Below are 27,498 nucleotides of genomic sequence, written 5' to 3' on the forward strand. Positions count from 1 at the left end.
AGGATATTGTGTCTGCATGGCAGAAGGTCAGAGATGGCAGAACTGGTGAATAACCTGGTGGCTGACTCCAAACACTGACATAGGTGTTTCCGAGACAGGACAGGATATCCTGGGAGCTGGGAACCTAGAGTTTAGGGTCCCCAGTGGCTCACTCCCAGGTCCAGGAATCATGCATGGCACGGGGCTCCCAGCACTTTGCCCATACTAGAGTGCAGGTCCACAGATCAGGGACACACTGCTCCAGCATGCAGACTTCCCATTTCTCCTGCTTCCCTGAAGACAGTGTCTGGCACTGGAAAAGCACCCCCACCTACAATCCACGGTTCCACTGGTACCTTTCAGTAGCCATGCTGGATAACAGGAGTAAACAGTATCCTAAGTCCAAGACTGCCAAGTACAGCTGAAGCTTGAATACAAAGATTCCAGTGTCTAATCTGCTAGCAAGCAGTGGGGCTTTGTTTCTTTTTATCTCAGTTTACTTAAATAATCAAGGAAGGTTTTAAAAAATGTATACAGAGCAGCACAGCTCCCAGGGCAGATTTAAAAAAAAATAAATAAAAGCTTCTGATCTCAATTGGTCCAGAATTTCAGACTGTCACACACAGGACTTGTATTAAGTCTGGCATTTCTCAATAGTTAGAGACTGGACAACAAATGCTATTCCTGGCTTGTTTAACCATTTTCTTCAATTTTATTTTGGACCCAAGTCAGCCAGAAGAAACTGTAAAAAAATGATGCTCCACTTCCCCTGAGGTGGGGTGGGTAGGTTCTTGTTGGCTCTCTTGTCCTACAGATGCTTATTTCCACTGGGAGTTGGTTATACGTTATTATTGGTCTTATTCAGAGAGAAAAGAAGGTTGGGCTCAGGGTGTCTCTCCTATCCTTTATCTTTCTTTTGCAGGTATGAAGATAGGGGTTGAAAGAAAGGGAATATAGAAATATATAGGGATGACAGGACAAAAAGATTATTGAATTTATTCCTCAACTTAAGGCCTTAATTGTTACTTGCAAATAAGATTATTTTTAATTCACTGGTATATAATTGTGTATATTGATGGAAAATAAGTTGAATTTTGATACATTGTTCTAGAAGTCAAATTTAAGATTATTCTTCACACACACACACACACACACTATATATATATATATGTAGGAATATATATATATATATATATTCCTACATATTGTACACATACAACTCAACTATAAAACAAGGTTTACTTCCAATACCTGGACAGTGGTACTACAGGCTTTTTAAGATAATTAAGTAATACAAGTTAATTGTTAGTTGATCAGAACATTGTCATGTTAATTACAAGTCTATTTTTATCACAAAAAATATACATCCTCGGTTTAACAGGTATATATGATTATGTGTGTGTGTGTGTGTGTGTGTGTGTGTGTGTGTGTGTTTGTGTGTGTGTGTGCGTATGTGGTAAAATAGTTAGATAAAGTCTTCAAAAAGCCACAGAACATACAGAATATGACATTCAAAGATGTTTTTTATCATTTGATCAATTCTTTAACAATAAGAAAGGTTAACTCCTGGCAACACCCAGCCTTCCTCAAACAAGATGATGAGCATCAACAAACCTCCTTGTGGAGATGGTTTCAAATGTGGCAAACAAAGACTGTGAAAAATGTTCTTTTTTTCTACCACACACAGAATTCTGCCTAAAATTGGGCAAGCTTGGATGCAGGCAGAGTCGATGGCTGGACTCTGCTGAGACAGAATAAGCAAGTCCCCAATAGTTCCCGTCTCACAAATATGACTGTAAGATATATTGGGCCAGAAGGCTGAAGATGATGCTCTAACATTATAGAGGGTTTTGGGTTAGTATTCAGGCAGCAAAGTGATTTTGTCATTTTTTTTTTTCGTTTTGGAAGCTGCTTACCTGTACTTCCAGTTTACTCAGGTAATTACTTTTATTCCTTCTCAAGTCTCTGATGGGGTTGAAGACCAGATAGTTTAGTCTTACAATTAAGCTTAGTTGTTTGTGGTTAAGATGTTTTTAGATCTAGATAGATGTTTCATGTTGATAGAGATGAGATATGATAGATACTGATTTACATTCAGAATTTTAGATTCACCAAGATAGGAGAGATTTTTTTCTCCAGGTTGTCAAATACTAAGAGTCAAAACACTATGAATAAAAAATATATAATTCATGATTGTTTGGTGGTTTTTCTTGCTGTATGTAGATTGTTTTATTTATATGTATTAATATAAGTGCATATGTAAAAAATATAATAAAAATAAATAATTTAGTTTCAAAAGAAAAGGTGTATAATCAATAATTAAAGGTTTTGAGGATTTCATTTTTTTATTATAAATAAAACCTGAAAGAGACACAGGTTGTCAGAGTAGGTCAAGCCCTATTGAGTTGTGCTTCCTCTCTGTCTGTCACTTGTAAAATGAAACTCAATGATGTCCCTGCCTGATTCCTCCCCAGAAGCTTTGTATTAACCCTTTTTCAAGCCTTCCCCTCACTCTGGGGTAGGTCCCCGGCAATTACCAATTATATCTTTCTATTTTTATATTTTATATTTTTATATTATATATTTTATAACAATATTCCATTTCTCATACTTTTTTGACCACTTTTTACTGGTTAATTTCATTTGATGAGTACACACACGCGTGTGCACACACACACACACACACACACACACACACACACACACACACACTGTATTCAGATTAATTTCCTTTCTCTCCTTTTCCCTCCTATCTCTTAATTTGCTCCCACTCCTATCAGCTCCCTGTCACCATCTCAAGTCCTTGCCCCACATCCATGACTTTCAGATTTGTTTTGGAATCTATTTAGTTGAATCAGGGGTGCCTGTGTGACCACTGTATTACAACTCTCCTGTGTGGTCTTTTGGGTACACTACTTCCTGAATTTATCAGCAGTAAATAGTTCAGCAGTGAGCAGGAGCAAACATCCAGTTCTTGCCTCCATCCACAACTGACTGTTGAAAGAGTCCTTATTTGCAGATACAGTGTCGGCACTTCATATTCTTTCATAATTTAAGAAAATCTGAAAAGCCAAAAGTCTAAGATGTTTGCCAAGATATGGTGTCTTTTATATATGACAGAGATTTAAACAATATGTACGTAACGAAAACATCCTACTTTTTCTATATTCCTTGAAAGCAGCATTCATATCTTATTTGCTCTATTTTCCAAAGTTCAGTTTATCTATATTTTTCTATATGTAACTTCTGCAGTTGTGTTGTTTGAGAGAGCAGTTATCTAGTGTGAATAGGTAATTAAGGGAGGTATCCTTTGGAAAATAGAGGGAGCTGAAGAAGAAACTGCCTTGAGCAAGGGAATTTTTTTTTTCAGAATAATCTTAGCACACCTTCTATCACCAAAGGTTAAATGGATGAAAAATAAAGCAATGAATCAGAAACTACACTGTTCTGAATCCTAACTTACATTTTAAATAAAATTTGAACTTGAATGAAAATTGCTAGTTTCTATGAAGCACATTACATTTACTTTTTGCTCATAGTTTCTATGAAGCACATCATATTTGGTTTTTGTTCAAGTGGTAAATATGTGTGCACACCAAAATGATTGCCATCGAAGGAAAAGAGATTTGAAATTGCTTTTCTTCCTTGCTTTTATATTAATCAGGTGTAATTTTTGTCAATTTATTTGTTTTTTTGGAATTGCATACTTCAAATGTGTTAACATCTCCTTTCTTGTATCATTAAAAATATATTGTATTTGAAGTTGCTGCATTCAAACTAATAAATGATGGTTAAAATACAGGTAATTAGAATGAAATAGCTGAATCAGTTTTGCAGTGTCTAATTGACTATTTCAAGAGCTTTAATTTTTCCAATAGCTAGTTTTTGAATTGGTAAATGATTGAAGATAATGTTGGTATACTGTTATATTTTTTTCTAATGTGGTTTAGTTTTATGCTATAAAATAAAACATTCAAGAAATAAAACATATATCATTTTTAATGATCATTTCCTATAAGAAAAAATTGAGGTATTGTGCATGTTTAACAGTTAGTGATTGAAAATTTAATAAAAAAATACTTTTGATTTCAACCATGTACTACTTCCTCCTTTCATTCAGCTCTTGTCAAGTTCATATCCCTCATTAAATGTTATTCAAGGTGTGATGGATTCAACAGTAGGAAAAAATACAGAAACCTAATGTTAAACATAAAAATCTAACTGTTCCTCCTTTCATGGATCCATAATCTTTATTTTCTCCATGTATTGATTTTCTTATACATTGCTAGCAATATGGCTGAGAACAAAGGAATGTAAGCTATTTAATTTCACTAATATAATCCTTTCAGAAAGAAATAAAACAAGACATCAAAAATACTATGACCATCATTTGAATCAAATAAGTTTAATTTCAACTTTTAGAGGACACAGAAGAGAAATAACCCCATTTTCTATTCAAGTCTTTTAAATATTTGAAGTTTTTTTCCTGTGTTCTATGATCACTCACAGTTTATCTAAATAAAAAACAATAAAAGCAGTGAGATTTTCATCTCTAATGCTTTAATTATGAACTTAAATATATATCTCTAAAGTTGCTACTTTTTCTTGTTGAGTTTGCCATTCTGTCTGAAGTATTAGCCACCTGAGATTGGAAAATCTGTCAAAGCACCTTCTCTTTCCTCCTGAGTCACCCTAAGGGCAGATCTTGAACAATGTTTTTAAAGTTGTTTTAATATAATTGCTTTAGAAGCATAAGGCATGGTACAACTAACTACTCCTCGCTGGGGCTGACTGGCCATAAGTACTAATGAAATAATTTCATTTTTCTTTCTTTGTACCTTTTTACTTCTGTGAGGACATTTATGTATACAAACTGTATTACTCTAGGGTTAATTTTATTTCAAAGGCCTATTACACATATAATAACAAAAAAACACTTTAACATTTTTTCCAAATTAAGACAAACCACACCATTAAAAGCTTAGGTGGCTATAACTCTAATATTCTTAGCAATTTCTATTATAGATCTAATATTTTCAATAGCAACTTCGATTTTTATTTACTTGTTATTTAATTCATTCTGTTTTCAAAAGACATAAGTTGGGGGAAACTTTGTTTTATTCTTTTATTATTTGCACCAGATCCAAGATTAAACCACAGCATTATTGTGTAGATTGTAAATCACAGCTACCGCCATCCATTGAATTACTAGCAAGCATTTGATATTAACTTAATCTGATTGAATGAGTTATGTTCTGTTCAACATAATAAATATGTTCCTTTAGCTAAGGTTAGAAGGAAAGTACCAATGTAGGAATTTGCTGATAAAAATTAAGATTTTTATCATTAAAATTATCATTTTTTTTTTATTTCTGATGTATTTACTGCCACTTAGCAGGAGGATGTAGTGTCCAAAGACCAGTAATTGCTGTGTGCATACTGTTAGGAATGTTGACTTGCCTGCTGCAGCTGTGTCCTTTCAGGGAATTCTTACACCTGTCCTTCCTTTGTGATTGGTCTGTGACTGATGTTTTGACGAGATGAACACACATAGATATGCAGACAGTAGTTTCATCTTTTCCTGTGCTGGAGATGAGTTCTTTTGTGCAGAGAAGAATTGACTAATATTCCTCACACATTTTTAAAAAGGCAATGATTCCACATATTTATCTAAATATGGTATATTTTATCTTGCCAAGAATAGAATAACTCTATTCTCATAATGAAAATGCATCTGGGACTAATAAAATGCTTTCTGTGTGTGCATGTGTGGAGTGGGGGCAGGGATTGGAGGGGAGTGGTGGAAAGGTGGTGGTGGTAGGGATTGAAATCAGGGATTTGTGTTAACTGATGTACTTCTGTGTTTTTAAATACTCAAAAACCATTAAGATTGTTGTAGATGGTTTGACTATCATTCTAAAAGGAGATACCAGGAAGGTCACTGATATGTTTAGATGGGAGAAAACTGATATTAGCAAAATGATCGTTACAGGAACATGCTAAAAAATATAAGGGAAAAATAAAAAGTCCCAGAATGAGTACGACTGTTTACAATTCTGAGTTAGAAATGTAGGTAAGTATAGAGGATTTTGTCAGGATCGATTGCTAGACACACTGCATAAAGAGATAAGATGCAATATTGTGTGACAAATGAAGGTTCTGGAGGAAAAATATGCATTCAGACTAAGCAATAGTAAAAGACAATCATGGATATAGTGTTTAGATTTCTCTTAACTCCTACAAGGAACCTGATTTCATGAAATAGAGAAGTAGGATTAGATGTCTGAGAATTGTTGACACACCTGCATCAAAGGCAACAAAAACAACACTCCATGCAGCATTATCTATGATTAGCATTGTAGCCTCTGCAATTTAATTTTTAAATGAATAGGTTAAAAAACATCCTCACCTGTATTTTTTCTCATTAAAGTGCATTTAATTATAGTAATGGCTACTGTAAACTCTTCATGCATTTAGTGATAAGCAAATATGTTGCAGTCATCGAATTAACAGACTGAACCAAGGAGCATTCTCATACAAATTAGCTTTAAATTTCTTTTCTGCAAACTTAGCATTTTTTTTTTTTGCCATGAACCATGTTCGTTTCCTCAGTCTATGAATAAAAACATTGGCCTATTATGAAAGGATTTTCAAATCCCAACAGGGGTTATATGGCTCAATGTCAGACACGCAGTTAAATCTGTCTCACTATGAAACAACAGAGAAACAGCACTTCTTCTCAGGAAACTGTAAAAATGAGTTTGACTATTTGTTCCTTTCTTGCAATCATCAAATGTAATAGAAAGAAATCATATACTATCTCCTGAGGGAATAAGGTTATTATAACTGCGCAGCTCCTTAGGAATTTATTTTTTTTCCTTGCATTAAAAACAACAAAATTGAAATATGATCCTTTATATAGCTTTAACAAGCATATCATTACATTTCAGTGGCAGTGATTTGAATTTTCTTAGTGTTGATATGCAAGCTTTATAAAGAATTCTGGCCAATACAATTACCATCTACTATTTTTTTAAATAATAAAAAGTTGAAGGCATTAACATAAATTTTCCATAATTCATTTTTTTCTTCTCACTTAAGTACAGTCAAATGATGTTTTTCTTCCTACTTACTACATAAATCATAGTGTTTTATTAAGTTAGTATAATATAATGAAGTGGGGGTATACTTATTTGTATCACACTTAACAATTTTGCATTGAAAGTGAGTTAACATAGTTAATATAAGTTAAACATTCATTATGTACTACAGTGGATGATTTCACTTCAGTTGATATTTGTGCCTTTAGTAGCAAATTAAGAAAAAAAAAAGACAAACAAAATTTCAAAAAAAGAGATGAATTAATTTGTTCCTCAACAACTGTCACAGATTTTTTTTTTGTCTATGCAAACACTAAACAAATTTGTTTACCAGAAAAATTTTCCTTTAGACTCTTCAACCGGATTAATACATTGATTATTTGGGCGAGATTAATAAATCCAATAGGATCTTTTCATCATCTCATTTCTTTCCATGACCGTGGGCTTGGCTTCTCCTTTTTTCTGTCTTCACCTCATGATCTGAATGCAAACAGGCAGACTGTATTCTTTCATTAACCTCCATCATTTATTATGCCTCAGGCCAAACCTGGTATTCCATGCCTGTTTATGTGTTTCCTCCAATCATTGCAGCTACTGTTCGTAGGCTTGGCTTTCTTTTGTGCATTTACCTAGTGTGTATATATGAGCTTTTCTTATCTCTTATTCCATTATCTTCAATCTTTTTCAAAGTTATTTTTATGAGACTCAATTCTGGATGTACTTTATTCTGCAATTCCATGCAAAATTTCTATGAGATCTATTGTATGAAATATCTATGAGTTATTCCAGTGTGGTTCTCTGTAGTTTATTTCTGGCTACTATTCATGCAAAAAAAAATCCTGCTATTCTTTCAGTCTGTCCCATTCTTTCCTGTTCTCTGTCTGGCCTTTCTTTTCTCTCTTCCTTCTTACCTCTTGACTTCCTTCATCCTTCTCTTCATCTGTTATTTACCTTAAATACATTTTAATGTCTTTTTGATATTAGATAGACTCTATCACTATTCTTTGTGTAAACTTGATAAATAAGTAGAGCAAAATTGACAGGTGATTTAAAAATAACTGAAAGAACAGACTCAAGGAAATAAATGACAAATTCAAAATTTCACTAGTTGAACAGAAGGTTCTCAGTGGACAAAATAAAGAAGGCTAGAAAATACCTCAAAACGTTTTTTCCCCCTTGGCAATCAAGGAAGTGTGAGTTATACTCTGAGATTTCATCTACCCACAGTTAGAGTGGCTAATATCAACAAAGCAACTTACATAGATGCTGGTGAGGTTGTGAACAAAGAGGAATCCTCATTCACTGTTGGTGGGAAGGCAAAATTTCACAGCTACTCTGAAAAAGCTAAAAATATGTCAACCCCGTGACCCAGCTATACCACTTCTTGGTATATGCCCAAAATACTCAACTTCCTCCTCCATAGATACTATCTATTCTATTCACAACACCTGGGAACTGAAACAAATCTTAATATCCTGGAACAAATGAATGAATAACAAATATGTGGTACATTTGTACAATGGACTAGTATTCAGCTACAAAGGAAAATGAAATCATAAAATTTTAAGGTAAATTAATGGACCTAGAAAAGACGATATTGAGTTAGTAACCCAGACCCAGAAAGACAAAGGCCAAACATTTTTTGTCATATAGCTCCTAGGTCCTATTACTCAGTTGTGAATAATATGGTGTAATTAGAGTATTAAAGAGAGTATAAAGCAACCATAGAAAGGGATATATATATATATATGAGAAGAGTCTTAACTGGGTAGGAGGAAGAGAGGTCAACACAGAATGAGGAGAGGTTTAGAATCTCAAGGTTGTATGATATTTTCTCAAGTATTCATGTGATTTCATATATAGGTAAATTATACATAAAACATAAAATTGTACACACACACACACACACACACACACACACACACACACATATATATATATGGAAGTTAAGACAATTGGGCATTTCATGTGTTCCCAAAGAACCATAGACTTACAAAACCCTACTATAAGGCAGCCCAAACCTTCTTTCAATGGTTCAAAGGGTTGGGCAAAAAAATCAAAGTGATACCCAAAGCAATTTATTCATGTTTATATTGCTGTGATTAAAAAAAAACATGACAATAAGCAACTTGAGAAGCAAAAAGTTAATGTTGGTTTACAGATCTTAAGCTGTAATTCATCAGTGAGAGAAGTCAAAGCAGGAATGTTGAAGGTTGGTCTGATGTACTTTGATGTTAATTACTGCTTGCTATCTCTACCCCACTCATACTTTGCCTAGAGCCTAACTTATTTGACCAATAAAAGGTCATCATACCGGGCAGGGCAAATGGCATAGGTGTGCCTAAAGATCCCTGGCTTGGGGAGACAGAGAGAATCTTGGAAGGAAGCAGACTGGGAGAGAGAAGAAGGCTGTGTCATCATGGGTTAGGTGGAGAAACACATGGCCTGTGGGATAGAGATTTGGCCGAGATGAAGAACATTAGCAGCTATTTGGGATTATGGATGGGAGCTAGACTGATAGAAATGGCATGGCAGATGGCCATGAGATTGCGGAAGTAGTTTAGGGGATTAATATCTGCCCTGCCTCAGGTTAACTAAGGCTATTCTAAAATATAACAGGTGTTAGTGTCTTTATTGATTGCTACCAAGGTAGAAAATACTGCCATAATAATAATAGTTATAGGCCTAAAAATAAGCATTAATAGGCCATACTGGTATTTTAACCACAACACAGGAACTCGAGGCAAGAATCTGAAGATACGACATGAAGCAGAGACCATGGAGGTTATTGCTTACTGGCCTGTTCTCAGTACCTTGCTTAGCCTCCCTTCTTAAATACCTCAGTACTCTTGGTGTACTTTTAACCAACTATTTTTATTTGGGGGCTCCTTAAATCTCTTCCTCCCTATTCTACTCCAGTCCCTTCGAACACCCCAATACTCAGTAGGGAAGAAAGAATGTTAGTGGGCAGAGAGAGCATGGTGGTCCTTAAATGCTTCCTGCTGTTTAGCATCATTAGGTACTTTGGGGCAAGTCCAATCCTTGTTTCAAGATATTTCCCAGTTCTTTTTGTTACACTTCATCAACAGCAACCATGAGAGGCAGGGAGAAGTACAGGCAGCCTTCTTCTTTCTTGGAGCTCCCAGTCTCTCTTTGGGTCTGACTTTTACCCTCACTGGCAAAGACCACATCCCTACACAAGGTAGTTCACAGCTGACAAACAACACATGCCCTCTCTGGACGCAGTAATCAGCTGTGGGCAAATTGGAGCAGGGCCATATCCCACAGCTGAGATTAAAATAAAAACATGTTTACATATAAAGCATAACTTCCACAACACAGTACTGCCTGCCAGGTATAACACAAGCCAGTGGAGCTAGGCCATACCATGTTAATGACTAAGTAAATACCTTCCATGCTTGACTATAAGATTTATAGATATTTTCTCAACTGTGGCTCCATCTTCTCTGAGCTAAAAACGAAACAAAACACAAATGCAACAAACAAAAAACAAAAACTCAAAACAAAGAAAAAAGAATCAAAACAAGGAATATGATATTTATTGGTAACAAAGCATGAGCACTATCCATCAGGTAGAGACAAGTAGAATTTTTACAAATATAGGCTCATAACTTGGATGAGTTTGAAAAAGTGAATAACGTGTGGATATTTGGGGATTGGTGTTTTAGAAAAGTAAGCAGAATCATTGGCTTATATCTGAATATGGCTATATCTCAGAGGGTGCTGCATGATGTTTGGATGAGTTTTAGCATGATTGTTATCTACTTAACTAGAATTATAACTATCTTGATCAAACGGTTGTTTACCATGTTTTCAATGTTATTCTTCCATCAGTGATCTGATATTCTAGAACATAATTAGCTTATGAACATTCATTTTCTGAGAGTATTCTTCTCTGAACAAAAAATTTACAATGTTTGTAATCTCCCTTTCTATCAGGGTTTAATAACCATTGTTTAAAACACAATTTGATGTTTTAATATAAAAGCTATCTGCATTTCTACTCTTAATTTTGGTCTTTGTCAAAGATATATAGCTTTAAATAAATACTCAAACTTCATAGCGTTTGTTATTTTGAAATATAATTTTGAAAATTAAGACAATTTAATAAATATTTAGGTGAAATAAAGAAAAGAATGAATATATGAATATTTAACATCCCACTGAGCGCACGGTAAATGTAAAAAATAGCCTTAGTAACATTTTATCATTATATTTATAAGATTTTGAGAGTCAATTTTTACTTAATGTTACTGTCTTTTTCTTCCCATAGGATCTTGCTATCTTCATGTCACTTTGACAGAGTATAAGGATGAGAGTGGATTCTTGTTTAATTATTATGGTTAAAATGTATCTTTGTACTATTGAAAGGATTGTTTATATTTTATCTAGTACCATTTCTCCATTTAAAGTACATGAGTAAAAATACATCACTTATATTCATCCCTGAATATAAATCCCAAGCTAACATTTGATTAGACTTAAAAAATTACAATGGCTGTTTTGATTTCATGAAATCCAATATATTTCCATATTTGAATAAATATTGAAAAGAAAGTTTTATTTGAGCCCAGAAGATGTTTTATTCTTGCTATAATAGATGACAACTTATACAATGACATCACAGGTAGGCAGACTGAAACAGAATCCTAACAGCCATCTCTAAACATAGTGAGTTTCTTTCAAAATCTGTGGATAAGCAGGTGCCATAAAATAGCCTTTATTATTTATTTCAAAAGACTAAATACTTGGACTTTATTTACTAATTATAGAGTTCATATTTTTATAAAATTAAGTCTTTATTAAAAATTTACATTTCTAAACATAAGAGTTGTATATTTTATACAACTTTTTAAAGTATTTTCAAATTTTATAATAAAATTTATCTTTGAACTTATATGTATGAATAAAACATGAAAAACAAATATTTTGAATATTATAATGGTTTGTGGGAAAACATCAATTCAAAAAATATTTTGAGTGTAATCATGTATTTTAGAGGAAAACTTCACTTAAAGTGATGAATATCAATCAGGTTAATGATCCTGCTTAACAAATAAGATCTTGAAATTGCGGGAAAAACATGAACAAAAAAGTATGCTGTGAAACTAAATTCTGAATCTAGTCAGAAATGTAACTGATTTTATCTGTGTCAAAATATAGCCGCTCATTTTATACCTAATGTTTTTACATTAATATTGCTATAATTATTGTCCCATTCATATGGTTAAAGGTGCATGGTTTGAGAGGAAGGAACTTATTTTACAAGCCATGATTTTGATGCACCACAGTGTGGTTTCTTGGCTGTGCGTGACTGAAAGGACAGGTAAGCAATGAGAGAACGACGTGTTTCCTTTGTGCATCCCCGGATTTCCATTTCCTTGGAAAGCAGTTGTGGTATTCTGATGAGCTGATTGGGGAAGCTTGTCATTTGAGTTATTCCCTGGAGCCTATCCTGAGTTACAGCATCAAACAGAGGGTTGCAATTACTGAAACAGGAGGGTACTGTAAGAAAGACCCTGATGAGGTCTTCCGGAAACTCTCATGGGCACAGATTTTATACAGAACTGATTAGTGTGGCTCTCACTCAGCCCACTGGCTCGCATTCAGCTCTCCAAGTATTAAGCCCTGAGACTGTGACACAGCGTTTGAAGTGCTCATTGTCGTGAACTACAGAAGGCTATGCCACAGCGTGTGTCTCTTTTATTTCAGCCTAGTCTCCACAGAATGAGGACTCACCTTTTCTGCCACATCTACTGCTTCACAGTTACCAATTTGGTTACAAAAGGATCATCGTAGAGCCATGAAAGTCTGTTCTTCAAAACTGATGTGTCCTGAAGAAAATTATTCTAGAGATTTATAATTAATGGAGAAAAATTATTAAATGGAAAAAAATCTAGTTCAGTCATTACTTCAAAGCCTTTTCCGATAAGATCAATCGGAGGATATCTGTTGCTGAGTTTCACCCATGAGACAGATGGATACTAATAATGTGAATGGATAATCTTCAGTGATTAAAACACTTCATCTATTCTTCCTTTGGTGAAGAGATGGAGCCTCTGCTGTGCACCATCTCTACCTCTCTAAAATAATAGTAGGGTCTGTATTAAAAGCAGTGTGACGATCTCTTGGTTCTCAGAAAAAAATCCACACCACTCATTTATAGTCAGGAGAAAAATCACTCCTAAGGATCCTGTTGCTCCTTGAAAGTACTCTTAAATAATTCCTTTATCTCAAAGTCATCCAATTGGTAAGATTTTTCTAATGAAGCAAAGTTGTATAACAAATGGCTAAATCTACTAAAAACCAAGTAACTGACTCTTTGGGTCTTAAGTCAAGAACTGTCAGCAAACATTCAAGAAAGAATACATACATACATACATACATACATACATACACACATACATACATAAAAAAAGTAATAAAATAGAGCAACCAATACTAGCTTGGTATTTGACATGTGTAAAGAGAAAAATATCTAAAAATAAATTTAAGATATTACTTTATTTTTTTTAAAAATTTAGTGGTCTTATTTACTAATTTTTTCTGAGTGTGGTGGTTGTTTTCATAAATCAGAGGAAAAATTGAAGGGTAAATTCTTTTACAGTGTGGATTATTGGGAACAAACTACTCTGGCTTGGCAGTGAGAATCCTTGCCTGGTCAGATAACTAGCCAGGTCTTAGGTAATAATATAATGTTTTGTGCTGATGGTACTAACTAATTTAATAGTAGAAATATATGATAAACTAATACATTTTCTATTTTATTGAAAGTGTTTTTCTTTTAAATCTGAAATTTATTTATTTAGTATTTAGTATTCACTCTATTGCCTGATCATAGCCCCTCTCCTGTGTCTCCTTTCAGTCCCACCTTTACATCCCCCCTCCCCATCCCACATATCCTTAGAAAAAGGGAGGGCATCCAACCCACCCACCCTGGGGCATTAGGTTACAGCAGGACTAGGTGCATCATCTCCCACTGAGGCCAGACAGTGCATCCCAGCTAGGTGAGAGGGATTCAAAGGCAGGCAGTAGAGTGAGAGACAGCCCCTGCTCTAATTGTTAGAAGACCCACATGAACAAGTTGCACATCTGCTACAGATGTGTAGGCAGACTAAGTCCATTCCATGCATGCTCTTCGGTTGTTAGTTAAATCTTTGTGAGCCCGCCCCCATTGGCCCAGGTGAGTTTACTTTACAGGTTTTCTTGTGGTATCCTTGATCCCTTTAGAAGCACCCATGTTTGAAAGTGTTGTCTAATTGAGGTTCCGACAAGTGATGAATCAGAGGGAAAATTGACAGAATGAGTCAGAGATAGAATATTCACAACTTTCAAGAGAACAAACAAACAAACAAAAAAAGAAGCTATTTAAGAAAAGTAGAGTAAAATTGAAAGAGTAAAGACAGGCTAGAGTAGACAATGCAGTGGAGTAGAGACATTTGAGAAAGAAGACAGTACAGTGGAGTTTACAATATGGGCAGTTCGGCACAGTTCGGGTGAGTGCAGTTGAGTTCTTGCAGTTCAGGACAGTTCAATTCGTGGAGTTCAGGGGCAGTTTTCCAAGCAGAGCAATATTGAATAGGTCAATTTGGAGAAGAGGTTTAGCCAGAAGAGCTGAGTTGAACCAACCAGTCAGAGTTCAGAAAAAAATTAGAAAGGGTGAGCTTATTCAGTAGTATGCCTCTGAGACACCAAGTATATCTGGTAAGTACTAGTTACATTAACAGATTAAGATTTTTTTTCTGTTTTTTAAGAAGACATGCCTACCTTATAAACAATGCCTTTCATGTGTTGAATATGATACATCATTAGAAATGAATATGTAAAAGAAAGACGGAAAGCATGTTTTTTTTTCTTTCATGCTGAATGTTTGATTGTGAGAAACAGATATATCTATATAAACAAATACAAGTCACGTGATTTTTCAGAATTTCTTAATCAGATTGATAATGATAATATTCTATCATGTTAGCGTATTTGCTCTGCAAATCAGTGTGAGGATTCTTCCCATACTTTCTCATCTGTATAAGCTCCTTGTGTATGTCATGTCCTATCACCATTCAAAGAAATCCAAAGTCGGACATTCTGAATACATTTATGACAGAGTGAAGGCATCATATGATTTATTTGCCCCCTATTGCCCATGTCATGTAACCCCTGAAATCTGTATGAACAATTTTTCATGGCTTCCAAAACGTGAAATAATAAAGAAATACCCTGGAACCTGGGCAGTGGTACATGTCTATAATCCAGAACTAAGGGAAGCAGAGGCAGGTGGGTTTCTGTGAGTTTGAGGCCAGCCTAGTCTACAAAGTGACACAGAGAAATCCTGCCTAAGAAAAACAAAACAATAACAACAACAAAAAGTAAAACAGCAAAACAAAACAGAACAAAATAAAAACAAACAAACAAAATCTATCCTGATAGTTTAGGTACACGAAGTCATCTTGGGGGACAAGTTGCTTAACTGAAGTCTAGACTCGAGTTTTGCTACAAAATTACATGTTCAATCTGCTATACTGAGAAAGTAGGATAATGACCCTGCCATACATGTAGAACACTCAGAATACCAAAGAAACAGCATATCATCATATGATAGCATCTTGCAGTAATTAAGGGTTAAATGTAAATATGAATACAATATGATATAATTTATTCAGCAGGCTAACTTTACCTTGCATTTATTTTTTTCCTTACTAACAAAAACTCAGTTTATTTTTTTGTTTGTGTTTTTGCTTGCTTAAATATGCTGATATTAGGGATACTGAGAAGCCTTTTGTAAATCATTTGCAGGGAAGCCTAATAAACTGTATTTGAATTGAATCCTACTTCTAAACTGTATCTCTGATATGTACATTTTCACTGTGCTATGTACACATAGCCACACATGAGGATTCATCTTATCCAGATACAGAGGTATAATTTTAACAAATATAAATATAAATTCAAAAATAAAAATATATAGTCTAGATGAAGGTAGGAAGAGATCACACCAGGAAGGCATGGAAACCACCTCCAGTGCCACACTTTCTCCAGAAAGGCTACACTTGAAAATCCTCTGGTGCCCCATATTTGACCACGTTCCCTGGATGGGGAGACATGGTGGCACTCAGAGGAAGGATAGCAGGCTACCAAGAAGAGACTTGATACCCTATGAGCATATACAGGGGGAGGAGGTCCCCCTCAGTCACAGTCATAGGGGAAGAGAGTAAGGGGAAAATGGGAGGGAGGGAGGAGTGGGAGGATACAAGGGATGGGATAACCATTGAGATGTCAAGCAATTGAGCCTATTAGAACACTCTCATTTAAAACAGCTCTTTAGGAAAAGATGTACATCCTTTTTAGCGTGAGAGAATTTCAAATTGAAGCTATGCATTTTATTGAACAAGCCCATGTGCTAGATATAAAAAAGTATTAAGAATTCTCAGTGAATAATATCATAATTTCTAAAATGTGAGAAAAAGGCATGGGGAGAAATAAAATATTAAAGTTATTTTTACTACACATATAAAAAAGAAAACCTAACTTGCTAGTGTATACTTAGACACATAATAAAATCATCAAATTTAATAAATTAATAAACATTAAAATGCTATTTATTATGTAATTTTATGTAAATTTGAAAATACATGGAGCAGTTAGGTTGTTTTAAACAAATTTTAATTAAATGCTAAATGAGGTATAGATTTCTTTGTAATTAAATATAAATGCTAATTTATCTTTTAATTACAAGTTATCTCAGTTACCAGGCAAACTTAGCATTCTCTGATAAATAAATGCAAGTCTCTGTAAATATATTAAGCTTTAATTAACTTTCAATAAAGAAATTATTTTTTCTCTATTCAAGATGATTAAAATAGTGTCAGTAAAACATGCTTTGTAAACTCCCTTATGTATTAACCAGGTACTTGTAATGATATTTTTAAAAAAACATACTGAAATGAAACACTGCCATGAATTTAACTGTTTCAATTGAAGATAGTTAGTTAAAGACTATTTCTATGAGAAAAATAGCAAATATGTCAAAGTTGACTATTTTCCTCTTTAAACAGATAAACCCCATGAGAACATACTTATCCTGATCTAATTTATCACCCTGGTCTTATTGTCAACTTTATATTATTTTCTTAAAGTGAGCCAGAATCTTGTTTCAAAAAAGTTGTTTTCCACAATGATTGCCCCCACTTTTTTCTTGTAAGTTTTAGATAAGATTTCATTGCATTTCTCAGCCTATTCTTGAACTTACTTTTTAGTCCAAATAAGCCTTGGCCTTCCAGCTGTTCTGCCTTAGTCTTTCAGGTGATGTTGGCATTAGAAATTTGTGTAACTTGGCACAGCTACTGTTACAAACTTTATCCTAGGGAAGCTCTGTCTATATATTTTACTGTTTCAGAGTATTCTGCATGAATGTGTTAACTGACAAAGAAAGTTTTAAATATTAAAATAACAATCTACTTAGATCCAGTTTGTTATACTGAGGAAGAAATCAGTGATGCATTACAAGAGAGATTAGGATTCCTTTCCATGTCCTGTGAAGGACACCACCAGTTGTGTGGCACTGATCAAAAAAGCTATCTTCATTAGCCTATAAGCAGCTTCACAAGCTTGCCCCCATGCTGCCTAGCAACCTATGAGGTCATCACAGCTCCCAATTTGTGTGTGGCCCTGCCCAGGATATAAGTGGGCAAACCCATCTTGTCTCTTTCTCTTTTGCTCTCTCTGTCTCTTTGTACCCCTGGGGTTTCCCTTTCTCCTTTCCTCTTCTCACACATTTCTACAATAATAGCATGTGTGCTGTGTGGTTTATATTTCATTTTTAACACTGATGTCCTATACAGAGCGGGTATGAGGTCAAATAATGCCATATTTTATATGTAATGTAATATCTGTGGTCTGTGAATGTTGTATGAGAACTTGTCCTGTAAGTTACTTCACTTCTTCCTGCGTTCTAGGAATGGCCATGCACTGCCATAAACTAGACTTGCCAGCAATTTCCAGAAACTCCACCAGAGTGGCTAAATACAATTTACTCCCATTTATCCTCTGAGATAAAACAACTTCCTTGGAGATTCAGCCTCCTGGACCAAATCTGCCTGAAGATCAACATTTCTGTGACCCACAACCCCCGCTTATGTGTTTTTCCTTACCTCCCTGTGACCTCAACCCCCAATTACACTCTTTCCCCCTTAATAAGCCCATTGCCCTAGAAGATCTGGGTCACTCTGCTTTCCTGCTGTGTCAGGAAGGACTGTGATCCAAAGTTCGAGCCCATAATACGGGACCCTGTGTATATTGCATCAGGATCGAGTCCTGGTGGTCATTCTGGGGGTGTCTTGTGATCGGAGTGATCTCGGTATTACACAGGGCGATCTCGGTATTACAAAGGGAATCCCATTGTCTTGTACCCTGGGACACCTCTTTGAGCACCAGCAACATATTTTCCTTTCTCTCCTGGTACCAATCACTTTCATCTACTCTGCCTCTGGTAGGGCTCAATTGCAGCACACCTAGCACACCCTAACCAGGCAATTGAATCACTCGAGATTGCTACCACTGTTTGTCTCTCACCATTCAAATGTGCTCATAGCCCACTGCCAGTATGTGGGAATAGTTTTAAATTTCCCAGCTGTGCATCTGCGTGGCCCCCTACTGTGTTGTTCTAGTCACAATGCTATTCTGTGATGGAACAAGCCAGTGCTGAGCGTTTAAGGACAGCCCGATGTTTACTCAGTGCTCCTGTGTCTGCTCTTGTTTCTTATCAATTAGACTTTACTATACAACCCAACTATCCTATACAGGAGGGAAAAGAGGTTAACGAGAACAAGAATAAACCTTCCAAGAATTAGTTCTGGGGGCAAATAAACATAGGTAGTTAGACACCTTTTAACTTTACCAGACCTTTATAACATTGAAATAAAACGTTATTTGGAAACATTTTGAACCAGGGTAGAATTATATATGCAACATATTGTAAAGATAAAAATCTGAATTCATATAAAAATATATACCAATTTAGACCTGGTGGCACTCAGAGGAAGGACAGTAGGTTACCAAAAAGAGACTTGATACCCTATGAGCATATACAGGGTGAGGAAGTCCCCCTCAGGAACAGTCATAGGGGAGGGGAATAAGGGGAAAATGGGAGGGAGGGAAGAATGGGAGGATACAAGGGATGGGATAACCATTGAGATTTAACAAGAATAAATTAATAAAAAATTTAAAAATATGTTTATCCTTGCTTTCTGAATATGATAATGTTTCTAAATATAATATAACTAGATTTTTATCAGCTTAGGGATTTTTTTGAACCAAATCATATAGGAAACCTTTATGTTCTCTTTTTATGGACTGTCTTTATGTTTTTGTTGTTGTTTTTTGTTTGTTCACTTTTGGTTTTTTTGGCTGCAACTTAACAGGGATAAAAACCTAAAGTCCTAGTCTTTAATGATTATAGACCTTTTAAAGATTATTTAACATTCTATACATATCTTCAAAGTTAAACAGAAATAACTAAAGACAACCTTTGTCTATTAAACAGTCTCAAAATAGACTGCAGTCTCACTGCCATCTTAACTAAAGGGCAGAGGATGACCCACCCCCCTACAGGAGCTGGTAAAATTGGTTTTCAAAATCTTTAAAGCCCAAGAGGAGTCTTCTTGAGAGGCTCAGCTACAGCAGAAAACTATGCTCTAGGCCTTAGCCACTGCCCTGAGATTATCTGCATCCCCATGGACAAAACAGAAGTCTGTGATGCACCCTCCCTCTAGGGTCCAGCCTGAGTCAGCTCTGCCATGGAACTGTTTAGAATGCAGCCAGGAGGGAGACATTCATTGTACCCCTGCTGCAGTCAGAAGGAGATACTGGTAACACAGCTGCCTTAAAAAGACATGCCCTGCTTGCTGGCAGAATCACTTCCAGAAGTCAAAATGCTCCCATGAAGGCTTGTCCTCTGTGCCCAGCCATTGGAGGCTCAACCATCACAAGCACTATAGATACTTCCAGCCTTTGAGCTTCTTGGCCTAGTGGAGTATGGATGTCTCTGAGATTCAGCATCCTTACCAAATCCAGGTTAACACTGCAGGTCTGTTTTAAGCTCATACCTGGGTTGCCTGGTCACACTGCCAACTTCTATCATTGGAAGCTTCAGATATCTTCTTAGTCCTCTTCATATGCAGGGTACCAAGCCTTCGGTGTCACTCCCAGAGCTACTACTATAACTTTACTTCCATATTTAAAAACAGGTCTTACCATTCTTTTAGCTAAAGTACAGTGACTGCTCATAGCAATTTCATCCATGTCTCATGGTAAATAATTAGATAAGAAAATGATCATAATGAGTGAGTTAACCCAGAAGCAGAAAGAGTCAAATGGTATATATTCACTTATATCTGGACACTAGCCCAAGGAGCATGTCCCATGAAAGTCTTCACTTACCAGGAAAGTGGGACAGAGGGGAAGACTTCTTATTGGGACTCTAGGTGAGAGAATCAAGGGAGAATGGGGAAATCGAAGGACCCAGAGGGTCCAAGAAACCTACAAGTAGAACATTATGACAGGCAGATCTGGGCCCAGGGGTCCTGCTCAAACTATGGCACCAGCCATGGACAATATGTGCAGTAAACTTCGAACCTCTGCCCAGATCCACCAAATGAACAGAACATTCTTCACAGTTGAGTAGAGAGTGGGATCTGACTTTCACACGAACTCTGGTGCCCTATATTTGACCATGTCCCCTGGATGGGGAGACCAGGTGGCACTTAGAGGAAGGACAGCAGGCTACCAAGAAGAGACTTGATACCCTATGAACATATACAGGGGGAAGAGATCCCCCTCAGTCACAGTCATAGGAGAAGGGAGTACGGGGAAAATGGGAGGGAAGGAGGAATGGGAGGATACAAGAGATGGGATAACCATTGAGATGTAATATGAATAAATTAATAAACTAAATTTTAAAAAGTCAAAAAAAATAAAGCTTCTAAGAATGTATTTGTGGGTCTAAGATGTTTTAATCTTGGTAAATGCAAGTTATGAAAATTGTCTGGTCTAAAAGCATGTTTTATTTCTTCCTGTTGCTATGCTATTGTTGTATTATGTATTCAGAGATTTGACACTTATCTAACTTATAACTATATGATCCACTATCTTATTTCCAAACTCAAGATTTTTAATTTTCTTTGATTTGTCTTTTAAGTATAGACTTAACATGTTTTTCAGTGTGCTTGAATTATACTCATCAAATCTTCTAGACAGAGGGCAAACACCCTTTTTCATGATGTGTACTGATGCTAAAAATATCAAGTGAGCTTTTGCCTTTCTGCTGTACAGGAAGTTTCTGTCCTCCCTATGTTACTGTTTCACAGATGTCAGAAAGATCCAGAAGGCTTCTCCCCTTTCCTAAGCTCATCTCAAAAAGTATTCCCCTCTTTAAGCAAAAGTTTTTCCCAAGCCTCTGCTATAACACAGAATATATATTTAATGCCTTTGCTACAATTACCTTGTATAATTGCAACTTGTAAAATTACAATGTGTGTTTCACTGCAGATTGCAAACAATGATGATGCTAACATGTCTAAAATTTATTTCCTTTTGTGAGCTTAAAAGGATTCTTGTAAGCTACAGGAAATTCACCTTTCAGTCAAATGGAATCAAGATAAGTACTGCTAATTAACAAATGTTTTCCACTTGTTGCCTAACTCAAAGGGTGGGATTCATGCCATTTTCCCTGATTTAGGGACTCCCTTAACTACACAATTGCAACATTTTTACATGCAACACCAGCTGATTGCTGAGTCTTTCTGGTTGACGTAAACATTCTGGCCATTCTTGCTAACCTACATCCAAACCCTCAATCTATGGCCTTCTCACTTGGGTGAGGTCTTCCTGTACCAGCGATGTTCTGGCTCTCTCCCTTCTTATACACATTTGAAATTCCTGCTTTGGGTAACTGCTCTCAGGCCATGCCCTTGGTCTCTGACAAGCAGCTGAGGAGCTACTGGAACAGATTGTACCAATCTCATTGAGTTGAACATTGCTCAGGGGATGCCCTGACAGGCCACTGACTCTATTCTCCCCATGGAGAGACTCTATTCATTCTCCCTCCAAGCTCCACTCTAGGATGTCTTCTGGAGAATTTCAAATCCCTAAATCTGCATTACGTGTTGCTAGGCTTACACAGCTCTGCAAACAAACCTGGCCTTAGTATCTGTGAACTGACAGATCTAAAGATACAACAGGAAACTTTTAATTACCCACAGCAACCAGGTAAATGGGACACGCCCGATGTTCAAGCCTTTTCTCTTCCTCACTCTAAAACGTCTGTCTCTGCTCCCTATTCCAAGAGTTTCTAATGTACATCTAAAGAAAAATTTCTCCATAAACTAATCAACGTTGTCTTCTTCCCATTTATATGTTCCAGTATCCTGCCAGATTTCCTACACCCAAGACAGTACCAAAGCAGCTACCTACATATGCTCTAGTCTAACCTCAAAGATTGTGCCAACTGGACCTACCTTGTCCCTCTTAGCCACTGTGATGTTCTTACATCCTGGACAGCAAATAGAACAGCCTGATTTTCTGAACTTGGCCAACAGTTCAGCCTTTTGACACCTTATTGCCACCCAGTATCCACAAAAAGCTATCAAAGAATATTGATTCCTTCGCCTCTTTCCACTTATTATCAATGAAAGGTTGGAGTGGTGTGCTTCAGAGCTCCAGGTTCTCCCAGCACTCCTTTAACATTATCTGTTGCAGGATATGGCTGGCATAACCCTCCCTCTACCATGAACTTTCCAAGGCAAGGGCTTTTCCTTCTCCTTTACCATATAGGACATTTTGTTGCTCTTGGTTCCCCCTCTCCTTCTTCTGCTTTCCCTCTCCCCCCTCTCTCCTCACCCCTTGCATGGCGGCCAAGAGTTGCTTCCAATGAACCTACATCTACTGAAAAGCAATCCAACGTCCAGCAATCCAATGGAATATAAACCATTATTAACAAAAGTTCTTTGCTTTTCACTGTATTTCCTTCTGTTCTTTGTGCGGTCCAATGTTAGAGAGTTGCTAAAGTGGTCCTAGATACTAAGCTCAAGGACAGTAGCCTGTACCTAGGATCACAGAGCTAAACTCACAGTGAGATTTCCCTGTGATCTGTTTTGATTCTAAGACAAGGACCATAGGAAAAAGATCTTTTTCTTCCTATTTCTTTGATTCTTGTCTATATTTATTTTGTTAAATTTAAAGGTATTTTTATCTTTTCATGGTAGTATTTTTTGAATTAATAACCATCTAAACTTATGGTTCTTTGGGGAAGGGATGAATAATTAGAAAAATTTTCTCAATGCTTTTCTCCACCTCCTTGTTTTCTGTTTAATGAATAATATGGATATAACCATTTATCTTGAGGAGATTTTTTTAATAATACTTTTCTTAGGAACATCATATTTGTACTTAATATATTCCTAAAATAATCATATAAAGTTATTCAATATGATTTAATACTAGGCATGATTGAAGGAGAAAGTTTAAAACATAATGGTCTGGCACATTTAGGTCTGACATGGACAAGAGAAAGAAAAGATTTAGTTTACTGAGAACAAACAAATACATTTATATAGGTGTACAGACAATTTATGATTAAGTGTGTATCATAAGGTATTTTGTATTTTGAGAAGTTTAATTAGCTGATTAAACTTATTTAGTACTATAATATACTGGTTTGATAGAGCAATATGTAAAAAAAACTGTAGTTAATATAGAGAAGGAATGTTGTGTCTTCAATATCTCTGGATAAAAATTACCCATATAAATTGTATGTATCTAGACAAGATAATATGGTTCATTAATGAGTTCTTAATTGTACACTTATGTTCTGACTAAGAACATATAATTATTCAGATCTTAAGAATTCTGTGGTACTTTTGTAAATTACAGAGATCAAGAAACTTTTCAGAAATACCACTAATTTATTGGAATTTAAATTGAATGAATATGGTTGTAATTAATTGCAACAAAAGTTATTTTTCCTTAAAGGAAATGATAACAATTATCCTTTCTTCCTAGATGAAATGATTGAACAATTTTCACCCCAAACACTAAGTATATAATTTAAGTATCTATTCTCCAATACTTACTTATTCTTTACCATTGATTCCTGAGCAAATTATATCATTTTTGTATATATTTTCCACAAATTATATTGTGATTTAATACTGTGACAAATAATATTGTGATTTAAAATGTTTTATTGTAGATTACCAGCAAAGTCAAAATGAGGGATTTAAGATTTGTTTCTAAAGAAAAAAGTGACTCAAAGTATTTTGATTCACACTTGTTCACTCAGAAAGTAATTATTTGTGTCATCTTATTACATACATTTATGATCATGTTATAAAAAATAAAACAAAACAAAAACAAAAAAAGGAAAAAAAGACATGGACAAGCACCCAAGGGCACCTAGTAGATTGCAGAAATCCAGTCAATAACGTATTGGACAAATTCTACAAGAAAGACAATTACACTCTGAATAATAGCTTTGAAACACCTATGACAACATTTAAGAAAAAACATTAAGCTCCATTCCTGGAATTGACTTCATCATATAAATTATTACTGTTTCTTACCATTCATAATCAATACCAATTGATAGTGCATGCTGTGGTAGAGGGATCTCACTGGTCTGAGGAAAATTATTCCCCATGCTTTGCAATTTGTCCTTGAAGCGTCTATTTTTGACAGTGTATTATAACAAAGATTATGTTATGTATATGTATAAAGAATTCGTATTTTACTTTTGTACAAAATAGTCATCTTTCTTATCAGTAAAGTTATTTTCATTTGTTTCTTATAAGAAATGCCCAATCTTTGTGTATTTTTGTGAATGAATAAACCATTTTCAAATTTTAGTTTACCCTTTTATTATGATTTATTATCCTTATATCCAATCAATAAGAAGGAATAAGCTTATACACTCAAATTTTTTATCCTCTCAATTTATGCTTTCATAGAAAGATAAATATTAAAGACCATAATCATGTGCATATGTTTGTCATTTTATTAAATGTTGGGCTCTGCTGCTACATTCATATTTTTCTAGGTGCTTATTATTGCCTTTTGGTCTTTCATAGAAATTTTTTACTTTCCAGTTACTTCCTTAAGTGAATTTCTATTAATTGGCTTAAGGTATGATTCAATGTATTTCAAGAATCTACAAACTAAGACCTTGATGGTTCCTGTTGTATGGCTTTTCCTTGGGTGTGGTGCAAGGTGGTGGTGGTACATAATGAACAAATACCTATTTAGCTCAGATAAGGTATTGACAGAAAATCAGTGATTGCACTCATCTCTAGTTTAGTGTACCAGAGTTACTTGGATTTACTTAATGAAGGAGAAATGGGTGGCATAAAGTAGATGATTACTGATCAACCCATGATTCAGGAAAGCTGCATCCCTGTGCACTTGGTACAAATTGTAGGGAGCTAAGCTAGTGAAGAATTTCTCCTCCCTAGCTATTGTCACTGTGGTTATATCTCTAAGGTGGGTCCTTGTGAATATTAAGTTTTAGGAGTTACCTGAGCCTTGTAAGTTTTAGTTACTTCCTCATTTCTGTGAATCTTCCATCTAGTCCCAAGAAAAACAAATGGTTCAAGTTTTAGGAAATGGCTTCCTATAGTGCCTTATAGAAGAACTCCTTGGAGTCATTTAAAGGTTTTTAAAAAATATTTATTAATTTATTATGTATACAGTGTTTTGACTGCATGTACCCCTGCATGCCAAAAAAAGACACCAGATCTCATTATAGATGGTTGTGATTCACCATGTGCTTGCTGGGACATGAACTCAGAACCTTTGGAAGAACAAGCAGTGCTCTTAACCACTGATCCATCTCTCCAGCCCCCAAAAGAATTTTTAAAAACAAGTTGTACAATATAACTTATTATAATACAAATACCAAAATGTGTCTAAAATGTATTTTTGGAAAAGAATATAACCCCAGTAAATAATACAATGTTTGAGTTTAGCCTCTGTTTGATGAAGTTAAAAGAATCTCTTAAGATTGTATATATTGAGTGTCAAGCAAGAAGGATAAAAATTTCATCCCTGTTTTCATCTCAGATGTTTAAAATATTTAGGTATATACAAAAGCAGTTCCTACAATTGGCCACATGATCACAATTCTCAGGAATAATACACACACACACACACACACACACACACACACACACACACACACATATGGCTATGACTTCAAAGTACAGGATTTTTCATATATTTTCTGGGATTCTAATAGCAGAAAGGCCTTTATATTCAGTGGTATCTTCTATTCTGACCTGGAAAGATAAGTAAGATAGAAAGTCAGGAGCAGTAGTTCTCTTCTGAACCTCAAATGCTCTTGACATATAAGGAGATACTCGGGTACTTAGTACTCACTAGAAAAGAATGGTTTTGAAATAAAACTTTAATGATGAGTCTAATGAGAATATAAAACACACTAAAGTAGACCATATGCACTTGCTGATTATTTTTCAGTCCTTTGTAGCTATTCATCAAAAACTTCCTCATAGTCTAATATTGTCTCTTCTATTACTAGAATAACCCTGTTTGAACCTACAATGGTTACTAAGCCCTGTACCTTGATTCAGAGTCTTTGAAATGACCTTGTTAGTAGTTTTCATATGGGTCAACTTGCTTTACTCTTGATTTACCTCCTGTCCAATACATAAGAAAGCAATTATCTTTAACCTCATATCAGTCATAAATTTTGTGAGCATATTAAAATAAAGACATATTTTTACCATAAATATATAGATAGATAAAAACAACAAATTTTATTTTAAAATAACATTTATGGGAGACGATACCTTTGTGATGTATGCTCATTCTACTATATTTTTACGAAGTAGTTCTTATATATGAGACAAAGTAAATTTCACAAATCAAAATATAAATATGGCAAGGAATTATATTCTATTTGAAAGAATAGAATAAATATTATAGAATGCTATGTGTTATAGAAATTATTTTTTAAAAACCCTGATATGCCTGCTATGTGTATTGAACAGCTGGGTTTATGACTTTATTCATCATAATACTTTCTTAAGTAACCAGGGTCTCTTTCCCAAGAGATTTTTTGTTGGGTGTTTCATTGGCAAACCTCCCTTCCTTCCCCTATTTTACTTAAATCAGTTAAGAACCAAATACTGCATTTACTGAGGTATAACAGTCACTTGAAAGGATGGAGGAGTTTTATTCCCGTCAAAATGACATTTCTCTGTTCTGAATGAACAGAAACTTCTCTTAAAGCTTTTACCATGGAAATCAATCACTGTGGTCAGCGAGAGTGAGTCTTCTTCCTTCTGTGCCTTTTTGTCCACTTTCTCCTTCCTTCCTTCCTTCCTTCTTCTTTGTT

The sequence above is a fragment of the Acomys minous genome (assembly GCF_964271855.1).
Source record: "Acomys minous genome assembly, chromosome: 11".
NCBI classification, from domain to species: Eukaryota; Metazoa; Chordata; class Mammalia; order Rodentia; family Muridae; genus Acomys; species Acomys minous.